This window comes from Typopeltis vanoorti, chromosome 16, assembly GCF_054136105.1.
Source record: "Typopeltis vanoorti isolate ZY-2024b chromosome 16, IOZ_Tvanoo_1.0, whole genome shotgun sequence".
NCBI lineage: Eukaryota > Metazoa > Arthropoda > Arachnida > Uropygi > Thelyphonidae > Typopeltis > Typopeltis vanoorti.
In genome coordinates, this window is record NC_143564.1 from 71,209,616 (window position 1) to 71,228,008 (window position 18,393).

At 34.2% G+C, this 18,393-nt stretch overlaps 1 protein-coding gene across 3 annotated transcripts in view; it reads left to right on the forward strand.

Annotated features, from left to right (window-relative positions):
- LOC150098116 (polyamine deacetylase HDAC10-like) overlaps positions 1-8,615 on the forward strand; it is a 420,755-nt gene extending 412,140 nt beyond the window's left edge. For 2 of the 3 annotated variants that reach the window (XM_090406206.1, XM_090406204.1), the window contains one exon: positions 7,644-8,615. The gene's annotated coding sequence lies outside the window, so the exon portion shown is untranslated. Of the gene's footprint in view, positions 1-2,280; positions 3,029-7,643 lie in introns of those variants that run through there. The other variant, XM_090406205.1, reaches the window with a different exon arrangement.
- Positions 8,616-18,393: the final 9,778 nt, after the last annotated feature.

Here is an 18,393-nt window from a genome sequence, read left to right on the forward strand (position 1 = left end):
CACCTAATTTTAATTAAACTCCTGTTAATTTCCTATTTTCTCAGTATTTGGCTCTTTTTTTTTTTGGTCTGAGGATTTTTCTTTCAGATAATAAATAGTATGTTATGTAGAGAAAGGTGAATCATAGTTATCATGTGGGATATGTTCTCTGATCATATCTATATATTCTGGTCTACTGATTTGGTTATCTGTTTTCAGATATAACCTGGATGACTGATATAAATTATTATTATTTGGTAATTTTGATACTTTTGTACACAGCTCATAATGGTAATTTTTTTGGAATCATAGAATTAATTGCAGAATTTGATCCACTTTTAAAAGATCATTTAATGCGATGTTCGGGGAAAAAAATTATAGGTAAGAAACAAAATTCGTATCTATCACCCATTGTGCAAAATGAATTAATTGTTGATATGGGAACCAAAATTCAACAAAATATTGTAAATATGATACGACAGGCAAAGTACTATATAGTACTATTCAATAATTCTCGATTATGCTCCTGATGTTAGTCATCAGGACCAAATTTCAGTACTTTTTAGATTTTTACATATATTTGAAGCAGATATTGAAATTAGTGAACACTGTTTGACGTTTTTAACAAACTGGTAAAGGTATATATGAAAATATAAAATCACTTTTGAATAAATTAAATCTTAAATTGTCAGATTGTAGAGGGCAAGGGTATGATAATGGAGCGAATATGAAAGGAGGATATAAGGGAGTCCGTGCTTGCATTTTGAATGAAAACGATAAGGCATTTTATACTCCTTGCACCTGTCATAATTTAAATTTGATTTTAGGGGATGTCGCAAAATCATCAATTATAGCAATAAATGTTTTTAATGTTATACAAAAAATATATACATTATTTGCTGCCTCAACTTCATGTTGGGACATATTAATGAAATTTGTTAAACAGTTAACTCCAAAACAGTTATGTGATACAAATGGGAATGTAGAATAGAATCAGTTAGAGCTGTACGTTTTCAAATTCCAGAATTTTTAAATGCACTAAAAGAATTATTTAAAACTGCATCAGATAATACTATCAAAGTAGAAGTGGTTTCAATATATGAACAAATAGATTCTTTTGAGTTTATAAGCCTTGTAATTTGGTATGAGCTTTTGTCAAAAGTTAATTTAGTAAGTAAAGTATTACAAAATGCAAAAATTCCCATAGACGTAGCAACTAAGCATATTAAAGAGTTAGTGCACTTTGAAGAGCAGAGAATATCAGGATTTGATAGCTGTTTTGAGATTGCTAAAGAACTGTCAAATCTATTAGAAATAGAAATTAAATTTAAAGGAAGTCGAGTACGTCGAAGAAAAATATTCTTTGATTATGAAATGCCTGATGAATCACACCATAAGTGATAACAAAGATAATTTTAGGATAAATTTCTTTTTTGTAATTTTAGATACTTCTCTACAATCTGTCAAAAAAAGATTTGAATTGTATGAAATCCACGAAAAATCATTTGGATTTCTTCATGATATGAAATTAATAAGAAAAATGACACAAAATGAATTAAAATTTTGCCGCAAACAGCTGTATCAAAAAATAAATACAGTTATTGTTGAATCTGAATTTTACAATGAATTAATTATTTTTAGAAATATTGTTCCCGAAGATGCACTCATTAATATTTTAAAATTCATAATTGCAAATAATTTGTCGGATATTTATCCAAATATTACAACAACATTTAAAATATTATTGACCAGTCCAGTCAAAATGACCATTTTGCATCATCCAAAATGGTCATTTTCCAAATTAAAATTAACAAAAACCTATTTGCAATCTTCTATGTCTGAAGAATGTTTGTTGTCCCTGGAAATAATATCTATAGAGCATGAAATTGCAAAAAATTTGAATTTTGATAGCATTATAAATGATTTTATTGATAAGTGCATTAGGTTGAATAAAATTTAATATATTAAGATTTCTTTTAAATCTTTTTTGTTATACATATATTTCATTCTTTATAGTAAAAATGGATATTTTTTTTCATATTTTTATATTATTATTTATATTATTAAATAAATCATTGTTCTCGCATATTTCTATGATAATGTGTACTTACATAATAAAATAATATATCATGTACATACAAACACATTTATTTTTTAACTAATTTTTCCCTTTACTTAAATTGATGCTAAAGAGCATACTTGTTTATTTGTGTGCATAAATATTTTTCATATTTGATTTAATTAATTAATTAACAAGATATTCTTCCATTTAAAATTTCCATAAATGTTACTAACTTTCAGGGGCCCTGCAAAATGCAGAAACGGGCCTGCCTAGCGGCTCACCAATTAATCAGTGACCATCAGTATGGATTCCACTATTCAAGATCAACAGCTGACCTCTTAGTTTATATCACCTACCACTGGACATGTGCCATGGAAAGGTTCAGAGAAACTTGTGTGTCGCTCTTGACATTTCCAGAGCCTCTCATCTTGTCCAGCATCAATACCTACTAAACAAACTACTATCCTTTAGTCTATATGCCACCCTCTGTAACTGGGTAGTCAGCTTTCTCTTTGATCATTCACCGTATAGAAAGTATTTTACCTTGGGTATAATAAATGTTAAAGATACCAAGCTATTTTAAACTTGGTTTTACTCCATTTCCCAAGTAAGCAAACAGACAAACAAATCAAGTTTGTGCCTGCAAGTGTTGCAAGTCTAGCTGACCCTGCACGTAGTGCAAGACCAAGGCAACTCATGGTAAAAGTAGAATAAGCTCTGATCACTAATCTTAATATTTACCCATAATGCAAAGCACAGGTTTAAAACAGCTTGGTATCTTTAACTGTATGTCATATTCACTGTATGTCATTCACTGTATGTCATAGTGCTTCACCACCACCAATGCAGGATGTCCTCAGGGCTCTGTCTTATCACCACTCTCTTTCTACTGTACATAAATGACCTATGAAGTATAGGTCATTCGTGAATTATTCCTAAACAACTACAATCTTCAATTCTTCAAAAAAAAAAAAAATTCTCAATTCTTACCCACATCCTACACAAAGTGTTGATGTGCTTATAAGTGCTTCAGCCTCTAATGTATGGGATCAGTATAAGAAAAATAAAAATTTCCTTCTGGCATTGTGTTTAATTTAAGAACTTTTTTGCTTTTTCAGCTTCCTTTTTACAATGTTTCTGAGTTTGCTTGCATAATATATATATATATATATATATATATATATAACCATTTTTCCTAATCCAGTAAATGACTATGTTAAAAAAGTAATTTAAAAATTACAAACCTGCCTCATACCAGTCCTTATTTTAGCCATTCTGAAGTTTAATGTACAATAATACAACTTTTATAATAAATTTAGTTTAATCCTTTATCCAAGTGTGTGCAAACAAAGTTTGCGCCTGAAAGTATCTTCAGGACTGGGGTAAAGTGGTACAACACCGGGTGACTCCTTGCAAAGGTGGAGCAAGCTACCAACACTCCTATCTCAGTATCTCCCATAATGCAAAATACACTTCCTTGCGAATATGTATAATATATGCATTAAGGGAAGGGCCACTACCCAGACTAGTTTCGACCTTTATTGAGGTCTCTTCAGTGGGAGCCAGGCCCAAGTGGAGATACCAAGGCAGAAGAAGTCGAAATCTTTATCCAAGTGTGTGCAAACTTTGTTTGCACACACTTGGATAAAGGATTAAACTAAATTTATTATAGTCTGACCAAGTGAAAAATAAACTTTGAACGCAACTTTTACTTTCTTCATACATTTCTTTCATTGTCATATTTTTCATAAATGCTATTGATAATATTTCTTTATCATTACTGTCAAATATTTTGCTAAAATCTGTGTTTAGGTGTATCAGGAGGATGTATGTACAGTGCTTCTATCTCTTCTAAAACTAAATTGCTTATGTCTTAATATCTTTTCTATTTGATTTTTAATCCTATTTATCAAAATTTTACAAAAAAATAAAAATTGTGGGTACTTTTTCCATTGTCTAGGTGTTTTTTCAGTTTGAAATTTAATGATGCCTTCTAAATCTTGGATTTAGAAGGCATCATTAAACCATAAACAAGGTATGTACAAAATTTTTCCACATTTTTTATTCTGCCATAATTGTCTTCTATACTCGCCCATAATGCCCTAAAATATATATATATACACACCCCCTTTTTTGAGTTATGTTAGCCAATGTATTAATATAAGGGACACTCCTAAACAAAAAGAGGCTACAATAGCCGTTAATTATATTAATTAGCTTTTAAGTTAATAAATAGTTATTTTCTTAATCATCTGTGTTCATATCAAACTGAAATCTATTACAAATACATTCACTGATAAGTACTCACAACCATCTCTGGCATCCCTTCCACTTATTCACTATCCTCCAAGCAAAAAATCTCACCAATCACCCTTATCCTAACACCCTTGCTAACCACATCTTGCACACCTTCCACTGGTGACCCCTTCTTCTCTCCCTTATTTACATATACTGAAAAAAATCTTTAGTGTCAATCCTATGAAATCCCTTTAACAACTTAAATGCTTCTATTGCAGCTTATTGTTGAAACCTACAGACCATTAATCTGTTCTCATAAGGAGCATTCCATAGAACCTGCCTCTAGATCCTCTTCACTACTTCTTCATCCCCATGGAATCCAGAAGTTCAGATCTGTGCTCAGTAGTCCACATGTAGCCTTATATATATATGGGAACAATATGGCATTTGACAGGGTGCCACATGATAAGCTGATAGTTAAGTTGCAGCACATGGGTCTGGATGTCAGATTGGTCAACTGGATTCAGGATTGGCTGTCTGATAGGTATCAGAGAGTTGTGTATGGTGGAGCAGTTTCCAGGAGGCAGAGGATTACAAGTGGGGTCCCACAGGGCTCAGTACTAGGACCTATATTGTTTAACCTTTATATCAATGACATAGCCAGTGGATTGCAGGGGGGATATTCAGTTGTTTGCGGATGATGCGAAGCTGGGAAGGATTATTAGTAATAGTGCAGATGTGGTAGCCCTACAAGAGGATTTAAATAAGCTAGATAGATGGGCAAATGAATGGGGGTGTCAGTTTAATGCAGCAAAATGTTAGGTCTTGAGGTTTGGGAAACATCGATGGGATGCTGCATACTCTATGGGAGGAGTTATACTGGAGGAAGTAGGGGAGACAAGAAATCTGGGGTTGATGATTGATGGAAACCTGAAGTTTAGGGGACATATTGCAAAGGTGGTGAAGGTAACACAGAGGATTGCTGCTATTATGAGAAGGACACTGACCTGCAGAGATGAGAGGGTTATCATTCCGTTGTATAAGTCTCTGATCAGACCACACTTGGACTATTGTTCTCAGATTTGGTCCCCAGGATTTGAAGGGGATAAATTAACTGTGGAAAGGATACAAAGACGGATGACAAAGATGGTTTCAGGACTGTACAAGGATAGTTATGAGGATCGGCTGAGAGAATGTGGACTGCAGAGTTTGGTGGATAGAAGAAGGAGAGGTGATATGATTGAGACTTTTAAACTGTTGAGAGGTGGTTACAGGGTTGACGCTGGGGAGTTCTTTCGCTTGGTTGAACAGCGGGAAGGAGTGATGACAAGAGGCCATCCCTGGAAGTTACGAAAGGAAACTGTGAGCAAGAGGGTAAGGAGTGGTTTCTTTGTGTGGAGGGTGGTTGAGCCGTGGAATGCATTGCCTGTTGGAGTGGTGGGAGCGAGAACAGTCAGTGAGTTTAAAGAGTGGTATGATAGACTTTGTGTTTCTCAGGGGGGGACCTCCCCTCGATGAGTCTTGACAGACTTTATGTCTTAGGAAGGACCTCCCTCGATGAGTCTTTTTGCCTCCTTGGAGGCCTGAATAATAATAATAATAATCTCTCTCTCTCTCTCTCTCTCTCCATCACTGCTTGTTAGTGTGTTCTTCAGCAACCACATAATCTGATGTACTGTTTTGGTTACCTTTTGCAATATGCCCTCTAAACTTCAACTACCTGTCCACAATTGCATCCAAGTCCCTCCATCATTAGTTTCCTGCATTTCAGTTGTATTGATATAGTACACAACTTGTGATCTCTTCCCAAAGTGCATCCTTACACTTGACTATCACCTTACACTTGACTATTTTAAACTGGCAGCCATTTACCTTTGTTCTTCCCAGCTCATCATCATCAGCAAAGAACTGAATGTTTCTTGTCAGATCATTTCCTAGATCACTGATATACAAATTAAACAATGGAGGGTGCCAAATTACTGAGCCTTGTGGTACACTACTGGTCAATTGTCTTCTCCTGGATTCAACCCTTCCATAAATCACTCTTTGATATCTGTCCATCATTCACTCTATAATCCAAATCATCAGATTCATATCCATCCCCATTTGCTCCAATTTATGCAATAGAGTTCTATGTGGAATCTTGTTAAATGCTTTTGCAAAGTAGCAATATCACTGAGTAGCCATTTCCCTTATTCAACTCCATTGTCACTTTCTTATAAAAAAAATAAGCAAATTACTAAGGCAATACCTACCCTTCACAAAACCATGTTGTCCCTTATAGAGTATCATATTCCTATCTACCCAGTCCTAAATGTTGTCTTTCACCAATTTCTCCAATACCTTAACCATCACTCCTGAGATACCTCTTGCCTATAATTTGCTACTTCTGTCTTGGAGCATCCTTTATTCAATGAGACTCTCTCTGTACTCCATTATCAGCTCTGTGACTGATAATTCCCTTGCACATTCTCTTAATACATGGCCAATATGGCATCTGACCCCATGGCTGTGTTCATATTGAGGTTCTGCAATATTTTAAGCACCTTCATTTCTCAAACCTCTATTTGCCTATCAGTCAATGTCACCTCCTAGACAGTACATTCCCTGTAAAATGCTCACTGAATAATTCATCTATTTGGTTTGCTTCTGTTACTTCCCAACCATCTGCACTTTTTAAGGTCATTCTTCCATAGTCATTCCTTCTTTTACTTGCTACATAGTGAAACAAACAACTTTTTAGGATTTCTTCTGGCTTCATCAGCTAGCTTTCTCTCATAAATAGCTTTGGTCTTCCTTATGCATGTCACTCTTCTTGCATGTGCCTTATACTTCTCATGTGCCCCCTATCACTATGCCACAAGTGAGAACTTTTGCACAATGCTCTAATCTTGAGAGAACTATAGACACTTTATCATCCTTCTAATATCCATGAGAGGGACATTTACGGTGGAAGTAGTGTGATGGTTTGGTCCCTATGTTCTTCCGTGTGTCAGTGTAATAGAGACTTAGGAAAATTTTGCAGGAGTAATGGATGTTACAAATTGAGCTCCTGGACACCATTATAAATGGTATGAAAATCATTGTGAGTGGTGTGTTACTGTGAGAGGTGACCACATTCCTTATTGAGGCAGTTTGACAATTCATATTTGTCTCTTGTTTTTGACTATTGTCTTCATGTACTGATTTATTACTGAATTGAACTATTTACTTATTTTTACGGTGCTTCTTTTGCATCTCATGTCATATTGCTTTTCACTGAATTACATAAAAATTCATTATGCAGTTTTTTAGGTATCTTGATTTTTCTCTTTGTTCCTTAATTTATAGAAACAAGTGTATAACAAAATAAATCTTTTTACAGATTAACCTAGGAAAGTATACTGAGATTAGTTAATGCAAAGTATGATGGCTATCTTAAATTGTGACCAGCTACAGATACTCTCAAGATATGGTATTAACAGTTTTCAAGAAAAAAGGAAAGTAATCATGATGCATTGCAGAAGTTTGAGAGCTGATCATTACCACAATTTATTAACATCTGTAAAGTAGAATAAAAAAAAAAAATAATGAAAATAAAGTAGTTATACATAGCACAAGTACAGGTGAGCACTGTTAATTCTGTTTGAACAGCAAATAGGTCTACCCATAGGCTACACAATGTAGTTCCAACATGTCTTGGATCCACAGTAAAAATAAAGCCCTGTGGTTAAATGATTTCTTTTTAATCTAGAACTGAAAATTTTAATTGAAATTTAAATACCTTGAATATATATAATTGAAGTTTACAAGTTTTAAACCTTGATAAAAATGCTTGATGCTGTCCATAGGAGAGCAATTTGGTTAATTGGTGATCCTCTCCCACAGCCTTACTCCAGTCATTATGCAGAAAGCAGAAAGTTCTGCTTTCTGCCTCTTCTGCAGGTATTTTTATGGGCAGTGTTCCACTGAACTAGTCAGCATCATTCCTCCATTTTCTCTCAAACCCATAAACATGCAGCTGCTGTTCAACATCCATTCACTTTCCAACTCCAAACATACTTTCTATCCTTTCATATGTTCTACCTCTATTCTCTAAAACAGTTTTCATTAGGACTACAACCTCCACTTTTCAAAAAACATGTCTTCTAAGATTTCTTCTGCATTTTCTTGTGACTTTATATTTATCATATTTGTTTTCTTAATTCAAAAAAAGTTTTTCAATGGATAATCTTGTTATTTAACAGTTTAAAATTTAATAATCATTTCTCTATTTTTTTTTAAATTTTAACAAATGGTTCTAAAAAAGTTTAAATATCTGGTTGTAGAGAACCAATGACAACTGACTCCAGCTTACTACTGGATCCACATCATTTAGGCTTCTTCTGTGGTCTTATTTGAAAAGCGATCACTCAGTAACTCTACTATTACATCTGAATTGGTCACCTCGATACCATCAGCACCCACTAAGGTTATCCTTCCGAAGTCGTTCTTCCTTTTACTTGCCACATAGCGGAAGAACTCTTTGGAGATCAAGGGTTATCCCAAAGAGTTCTTCCACATTGTGGCAAGTAAAAGGAAGAATGACCTCGGAAGGATAACCTTAATGGGTGCTGATGGTATCGAGGCGACCAATTCAGATGTAATAGTAGAGTTACTGAGTGATCGCTTTTCAAAAGTCTATCATGCAAGTGAGAATATCTCTGTACCTGTAGCAATAACTAATGTGAAAATTGAAGTTAAGAAATCAGAGGCACTTAGTATATTGCAAAATTTAAATGCAAACACTGCTGTAAGATGGAATATTTTACATGGAATATCAGCTTGGGTGTTGCGTGAATGTGCAAACGAATTGTCAACGCCTCTTACTTGGTTATTTAACTTAAGTTTGAACTCTAGTATGGTCCCTAGGGAGTGGAAGGAAGGCAAAGTAGTTCCTTTGCATAAAAGTGGCTCTAAAAACTGCAGTAATTACAGACCAATCACCATCTCAGTTGTGGTGGTAAAAGTATTGGAAAAGTTGGTTAAAGACAAAATTCAAGAATGGGTGGATCAAGATATGATACTCTATAGGGGCCAACATGGTTTTGTTAAAGGTCGATCCTGCCTTAGCAATTTATTAGCTTTTTATAATAGAATGACATCTGAGTTGGACAAAGGAAATGGCTACACAGTGGTACTTCTGAATTTTCCTAAGGTTTTTACAGGATATCCCATGGAATACTGTTGCGCAATTGGAGCAGATGGGGATGGATACTAAACTGGTGATATGGATAGGAGAATGGCTCAGGGAGAGATACCAGAAGGTGGTGTATGGAAGAGCAGAGTCCAGGATGAGGTGCTTCTTTTAAGTGACCAGTGGTGTGCCTCAGGGCTCTGTGCTTGGGCCATTGTTGTTTAATTTGTACATAAATGATATCAGAAATGGCTAAAGGGAGATATTCAGTTGTTTTCTGATGATGCAATGTTGTGTAGTGCAATAAAAAATCAAGTTGATGTTAAGAGTTTGCAGGATGATTTAAATAAGCTGGTAAAATGGGCAAAAGGAAATGGATGGCAGTTCAATATGGAAAAGTGTAAAGTTATGCATTTTGTGATTAAAAGATTACCAGCTGTGTACTACATTGATTGAATGGTACTCCAAGAGATTGATGAGGCTAGGGATGTTCGTAGATAGGGAGATAAAGTTCAGGGGACACATTGCTAAGGTGTCCAAGATTGCACATAGGATTACTTAGTTATTGAGGAACACACCAACATCCAGAGACAAAGAGGTTATTATTCCCCTTTATAAAGCATTGATACTTCCACATTTGGATTACTGTGCTCAGGTCTGGTCACCTGGATTCCTTGGAGATGAGGAGATTATGGAATGGGTTCAGAGGAGAGTGACTAAGTTGGTGAGTGATGTAAAAAATGCTCCCTACATTGATAGATTGAGAGCTTGTGGATTGCAGAGGTTGGTTGATAGGCAAAGAAGAGGGGAATATGATAGAAACATTTAAATTACTAAAAGGTTTTTATAAGATTGATGCAGGGGAAATGTTTCAGCTGTGTGATACTGATGGAAGAACAAGAGGTTACCTTTGAAATTAATGAAAAGTAACAAGGGTGTGAGAACGAGGTTTTTTGCCTGGAGGGTTGTGATGAGTGGAATGCTTTGCCTGACTCAGTTGCGAGTACTTCATCTGTAAATGAATTCAAGAAGAGATATGGTATATATTGTTTTGATAGTTTGGGTCTCCCACAATGAGTCTACTGACTCCATGGAGATAAGATACCCGTAATAATAATAATAATTAAAGAATTATTGTCAAATATATTGTATGTCTATCAGCAAATATTGATCGTCAATGTTTGCTGAAAGAGCATATAACTCATTGTATCTTCTGAACAAAGATATACCATGTATACTATAAAAACATTGAGATAGCATCAAGTTTTCTGGAAATTGTAAAATGATCAAGAAATCCTGTTAAATAAGTGTCCTCCTTATGTACTAAATACTGCACAGACGTCTTCCAAAAAAAGGTTTGGAATTTTTTTATTAGGTATGTAACTTCATTTATAGTAACCCAATGTTTAGCATGTAATACAAGAATTAATTCACAAAACATTTATTATTTATTAAATATTTTACTTTGAAATATGTAGATAAACTTTGTACAAAAATGATTTGTAAAACTTATGTGAGAATGTTATTTTAGGCCAGATTCATTAAAAAGGAGAAATATTCTTACAAGAATATTAAAAGTTTGATCGTATCACTGCATTGGGAATTTTTTCAAGAAACTATATTGTATCTTTTTTTTTTTTTTGGTATTAAAAGTAAATAAAATACTGCCCACTGAATTTTGTATGCTGAACATTTTGATGAATTTTGTATGCTTGAGAGTTCCATTTAGATTGTCATTAAGCTCATTAAAAAGTGATTACAGTAAAATTGATCCTCCACTTTGGGAGATAGGAAAGCTGCCTGCTTAAACTTAATTATTGAAGTAAAGTTTAATGCTTATGATTTATTAATCTAAATTAATATATATATATATATATATATAGAGAGAAAGAGAGAGAGAGGATGGGGGCATTCCATATGCTTCCATTAACTGTATTGTAGGATATGACCTCTCACTACACAAAATTAGGAAACTTCTTCTGAGTCCCTTATTCCTTGCAATTTCTATGCATATTCTATATAATATACAGGAATGTATATTCCTGTATGTTCTGAAGCTTCTTGTACATCTCATTCTCATTTTGTAAGAGAAGTTTGACAATCCTGTAATATAACATGTTGATAAATGTATTGTGTAAGGAAGAGGCATATATAATAATATATTTAGATTTTGCATAGGCCTTTGTTATTTTGACACATGACAAGTTGGTAATTAAATTCAGAGAGATATAGTTAGATAAAAGGCTAGTGTATTGGGGTGAGACCTAATTTGGAGACTCAGGGGAAACAAGATCAACATGGGAGGAACAGTAAGAATGTGTGAACATATGATAATAATTATGATTTGATAATGTTTCCAAAATGTGATAATGATATGAATGTCAGTGGGCATGGTTAATGAATTTGGTGGAGGGATAGACCTGTGTGCCTTGGGTTCTGGGTGTGTATGTGGGGGGGGATAGTGTGTATAGGGACAGGAAAAGAAGTTTTCCAACTGCTAAGCAGACTGCAGAGGTAAACATAAAAAAAAAGCCAGAAAATAACTTATGTATATACCCAAATGGCAGGAGCATCAAGAACAAAGGAGTTGAGTTTTTCACTTTGACCTTAGATTGGAATGTTAGTGAAATCTGTCTCTCAAAGTCAGATATAGATACCTGGAATCCAGCATAAAAGGCATAATGATATCAAATGATTTGAGTTTATTTGATATAAAGTGGAGGCTAACAGGATGAACTGTATGGTTAGGTGTTGCTACAGACCTAGTGGTTCAATTGCTGGGGACAATGAAATGCATTGCAAAATTACACTGATCTGTACTAAATGAGTAATCATTATGGGTGATTTAAATTTTCCAAACATTCATTGGGCAGCCTAGAAAACTCACGATAAAGAAGAATTTATTGAGCTGTTGCAAGATGACAGCATGTGAAAGAAGAATTCGAGGTCAAAGAGTGTTATGAACTTATCTGAACGTTTTGTATGAGTTTGTTTTTATGTTCTGTTTGTTTGAATTAAAAGAAAGAGCACAATAGTTTCTGTAATTTTTATTATGGTACAGGGTATTATTATTACTATTACAGTATTATACTGTATTATTATTGCTACATATGAACCCTTATAGTATTATTATTATCATTACCGCATATGCACTGTTCATCAGGGATCCGAGTTGCATACAAATCCAATTAAGGGCATTCTCAGGAACATATCTCGTTCGTAACCGGGACTGTTTGTATATCAGGAGCACATATTCCGGGTGTGCTAGGTGTGCAGTACTCATCCACGAAATATCAGTATCACCGATATTATATTTTTGCATTTATTCCCATTAAAGACTCCCCCAATTGTTTGCAGACTTAAAAATTGAATGCAATATACTAATGCTTCATTGTCTTCTTCAGGAGAGTAATAAAGCATTAGTGCTTCATGAAGAGGGGGCACTTTTCAATGCGTAAACATTGCATCACATTCGCGTTAATAGCCCGGGTGTGCTTTCAAATGCATACACCTTTGAGCCCTTTGAAAAGATGTAAAGAGGGCGAAGCAGGTCAAATTCGTAGCTTTCTATTATTTTTAAACAGCTGAGAAGGCATGGCTGGGTGAGCTCAAATGTTAGCTCACCCAGCGTCTGTGATTGGTTATTGTATCAACCAATGCAATTAAACATTGTCACTTGTCATGAGTTGAGCGATTACTGCATCCGATGGCTGTATTACAAACAGCTGTTACACGTGTTTTCTGGAACTGAAAATTTAAAAGTGGATGTTAGGAGAAAAAAAAAGCTAATTGTTTTTTTCTTTTTTTTGCTCGTGCAGTATAGCATCTGTTGAAGTTGCAAAGTTTTAACAGTATATAGAGACATTTTATTCTAGTCTTTGGAAACAACAGACAGTAAAAAATATCTCTTCCTGAATAAAAATGAATATTCTGTTCTGTGAATTGTGTGTTCTATTCCTGAATAATGTGATGAATATTCTATTATAAGATTGTACATCTACAACAAAATACCAGCATATGTGAGATTGATAAGACAGAAGAACCGCTGATACTAAAAAAAAAATTAATGAATGTAGGATTCCCGAAAGTGTGGATCAGGGGAGGCTCATGCATAGGCACTGCAGAACTGCAGCATCCCAATTTTTCTGGATATATAAATGTATTTATTAATTTATTTATATTTGCTTGTAATATTTAATTTTATCATCAACAATCCTATACAATTCTCTTATTTTGTATAAAAAATAATAAAAATCCATCTTGTAGTACTTAGGAGGGACGAAGGACGCTAGCAGCACTGTGTTTACCACAGAGTCATATTGTTATGCGTCCACGCATATGCACATCATAGTGAGATGTGCGCTATTAGCGTAATATGCCACTGTTGTTTATATGCAGTTTACACCAGTAGTAGAGTGTTTGTAGTGCTTATCATGTTTACTCCATCTCTTTAAATATTTGAACATTACAATTAAAGGATTTAATTGTAAATCCATTCCTTTAGTTACAATTAAAGGAATGGGTTTTATTTTTAAATAATTTGAATTATACTAAACTGTATAATTTTATCGATAATAAACAATATTTTTTCATGAAACAAAACAAGAAGAATATATTTTATTTTTAACTAATTTTGAATTATACCAAACTGTAATTTTATCGATAATAATTACATTAATTACTCAAATGTGTATGTATATTTCGAAAGTTGCAGCACCCCCACTATTTCAAGCCATGAGCCGCCACTAGTGTGGATAATTCCGATAATGATCGGATGTTATGTATACTGTCTCAGTAAACAAATAAAATTCTTGGAAAACGGAGCGAAATATACACAAACCAGGGAAATACACATAACGTGCAACAAATTTTACGAGATCATTTGCTGCTCCATCTCTCTCTCTCTCTCTCTCTTTCTCTTCATAAGTTTTTATTTTTAATTATGCCATCATAAATTCACTTATTCATGTTTAGACTTTATAGGATCGTGCTATTCGCTCTACCCAGCAACTTATAGGACACACATATCACAAATGATAATTATTAATAATTCGTTTACCATTAATGAAAGTGTTTCTACTCACATTTATTCTTTCCTATTCTTACATGTCTTATAAATGATGGTTCACATATTTTCTCTTTGAGTATTTCAAATATACCAACCAAATATAGCATTCTCCTCCATTGTCGTTTTCTAATAAATCCTAAAGCAGATCGTTCCCCCACTCTACACAGAAGTATTCAAAGTTATCCTGTAATTAATTGCATTGGACCAATTAAGATGAGTGCTGATGTTCTATGCCCTCTCAAAACTTTCATACATCGATAAAAATGCAATTACACGGTCATGGGTGTCTGCAAGGGGGGGGGACCTCTCCCCTTTGCAGACCTCAATAAAGGTCGAAATAAAGGGCACTTCCCCCTGGAATTGATTAAAAAATTCCACAAATTATAATCGTAAAATTGATTGAGATATGTAATCTTACACCCTCGACCCTGGGATGCTTTGTCCGTTTTAAAATTTTATGGGTTGCCCTGTTTTGGCCCATGGCAGGGTAGCCATAGAACACATGTTTTATTATAGCAATAAAATGTGTTCCTGTTTTTGGTTCATCTTTTTTTGATTTGTGAACAGTGACTGATTAGTTTTCTCTCTGTGTCTAGTGAGTCACTGAGTGAAGTGTGAATTGTAAATTTATAGTGAAACAAATTTAAACAGAAAAATATATTTTTAAAAGGTAAGTGTATGTAATTTAATATTATTTTACTTGCTAGTTTTGTGATTTTTTTGTTTTTAAACTGAAATACTTTAATTTAGGATTAATTAAAATAAGCATGTAGCTCAGTAGAAGTGGTGTCTATGGCACTTGGCTGCACGAAGAAAGGATTTGGTGGTTCAAATCTAGTCGCTGACTAGAGGAAATTTTTCTAAGCCTTTTTTCAACCAGTTCCCGAGTTAGTCGATCTCTGGCATGGGCTAGTGGGTTTTTTCTCCCAGAAACTCGGATTTTTCATCTTGTAAACTCAAGAAAATTGACCGTCGAACCCACACTATTTTCAGACATTAAAAATATTGTGTTAGGGTTAGGGACCACAAGATGGCAGCATGAGCTTGCCGTCTTCTTCACTGCGTACCGGTGAATAAGTGATAGCCTTGGGCCAGCTATCTCTCTGATTGGCTACCAGTGGAGATTGAACTGCCCACTCAGTCTCCAAATGTTAGATAGGGTAAACAGCCCCGCCTACTCCCTATACGGGAACAAATAGGCGTTAGCTGATTTTTTTTTTTTTGATTTTTTTTTAGGATTAATTAATTAGTTGATTTTTAATAAAGTATGCTGGTCAATTTTTTTTATTTAAACTGAAATAATTTAATTTAGGATTAATTAATTAATTAGTTGATTTTTAATAAAATATGCCAGTCAATTTTTTAATATATGAAATTGTGCTAAAAACTATTGATTTTGAATACTTTTTTTTGCCAAGAATTAAAGATCATCAAAATCGATGCAAAATGAAAATAATGTATTTATAATTTACATCGACAAATAATTACATCAAATAAAAAAGCTAAAAGACGTTTATTGATGTAATTATTTAATTAAATCAATAATTATAAAAATTTATTGATGTAATTATTTGTCTCCAAGCTTTGCCCCCCTCCCCCCTGGAAAATTTTCTGCGGAGCCTACCCATGCATATGGTCAAATTGACGTGAAATTTGTAGCTCGGGTTGCATAACCCACACGACAGCACACCCAACCGAAATGTGCACTCGACGCCACTGCTGTATATATATATATATAGAGAGAGAGAGAGAGAGAGAGAAAAAGTTTTTTTACCTTGGGTGTAATATATGTTAAAAATATCAAGAAAATTTATATACTTGGTTTTAATCCTTTTTCCAAGAAAGCAAAACAAAGTTTTGTGCATGAAATATATTCATGTCTGAGCTACTATACTAGTAGCTCAGACGTGAATATATAATGAATAATACAGGCTAATGACTTCATATCACTTGCCTTAGCATATATCCCATAATGCAAAACGCATTTCCTTTCAGGCACGCATAATGCAATGCATAAAGGGAAGGGTCACTACTAGTTTTGACTTTTATTGAGGTCTCTTCGGTGGGAGCCAGACCCGGGAGAGATACCAAGGTTGAAATAATGCAGAAGTCATATATATCTCATATACAAGTAGACAAAAGGTTCTTGCACTTCTTAATAAAAATCTCTGAATGAGAGAAAGATGTAGAAAGTTTTTTACCTTGAGTGTAATATACGTTAAAGATACTAAGAAATTTTGTATACTTCTATTATATATGTCTCTCGTACTTCTTTTATGTATGTCTCTCATCCAGAGATATTTATTAAAAAGGTCAATTCAATCACCTTTTGTCTACTTGTATATGAGATATATGACTTCTGAATTACTTCAACTTGGTGTCTCTCTGGCTCCCACTGAAGAGACCTCAATAAAGGTCGAAACTGGTCTGGGTAGTGGCCCTTCCCATTATGCATTGCATTATACATGCCTGAAAGGGGTGTGCTTTGCATTATGGGATGCATACTAAGGCAAGTGATATGAAGTCATTAGCCTCTATATACAAGTAACTCAGACGTGAATATATTTCATGTGCAAAATTTTGTTTTGCTTACTTGGGAAAAGGATCAAAACCAACTATATAAAATTACTTGGTATCTTTAACATATATATATATATATATTTTTTTTTTAATGGTAGTATTATATATATACACATATCAGTATATTTTATTCTAAAATATCCCAATATAATTTCAACATGGGTGTATATATTATTTATCTGGAATTTCTTGTGCAACACGTGTAGCCCCGTGATTATCATTTGCAAAGATTGGTCGATGGGTAGAGCATCTGCTAAGCAAGTTTGAGTGCGGTTAGTAGTTGAAAGGGGACCAATCGATGCTGTTGGCACACTCTCCCTCGATAAGTCTTTGGACTCCCTGGAGGTATCACATAATAATAATAACAATATTAATCATCTATGAATGGACAGAAACGTTTGAATCCATAGCACTAGGCTGTTCAAAGAAAATTATAGGTTTGATTTTCCAGGCACTGATTTGAGGAACTTTTTTTAGGCCATTCTTTGTCTTGGTTCTGAATTAGTTGATCTTTGCCATGGGCGAATAGGGTTTTTCTCTCCATCAAACTGGATGGAGAGAAAAAAACCTATTTCAAAAAATGGACCAAAGAAATTCATACCTATTACACCGACATTAATACAAGTGTTAGAGGAGTTTATAGTCACAAGATGGCAGCAGTTGTCATTTTTACTCTTTCTTTCCCAAATAACTTGGTTCATCATATCTTTAGCTCACTATGAACGAAATCTGAGGACAGTAACTGCCTTCCTAACTGTCTTCAAAAATGTAGTTATGGCAAAAGGCCCTACCTACTCCCTTTGGGGAATAAAAGGCATGTTTATTTAAAGATTATTTATTTTGATGTCTTCTTTCTTAAGGACCATTGCATACAGTTTTTAGGTGCATTTTGCGATATGTGTAAGCATCTATGAAATTCGTTTTGTTTGTCCATCTGTATATATGTTATTCCTCAGCTTTGGCTAGACATTTATTACTGAAACACCATATTTGGAATTTTCACAAAAACTTGTCACATCATTTCAGTCTTTGTTTCATTTGGAACCATTTATTGATAGAAATCTTCAGAAATCTATTTTGAAATGATACAAAATAATACCTCTGCTCGTAATGCCTCCATCAGATTAATGATGTGACATGTACCCTTTGGTTAAGAGACACTTTGGTTGCTTTATTCTTATTGCTGACATAAAGAACATTTTTTTTTTCAGAATAAAAAGGAAGTTTTTTAGACTGAAAGTGAGTTAGTATATCTCATACAGAGGTGTCAGGGTTTCATCAGACAAAAAGAAAAACAGGCTAAGAATGTCT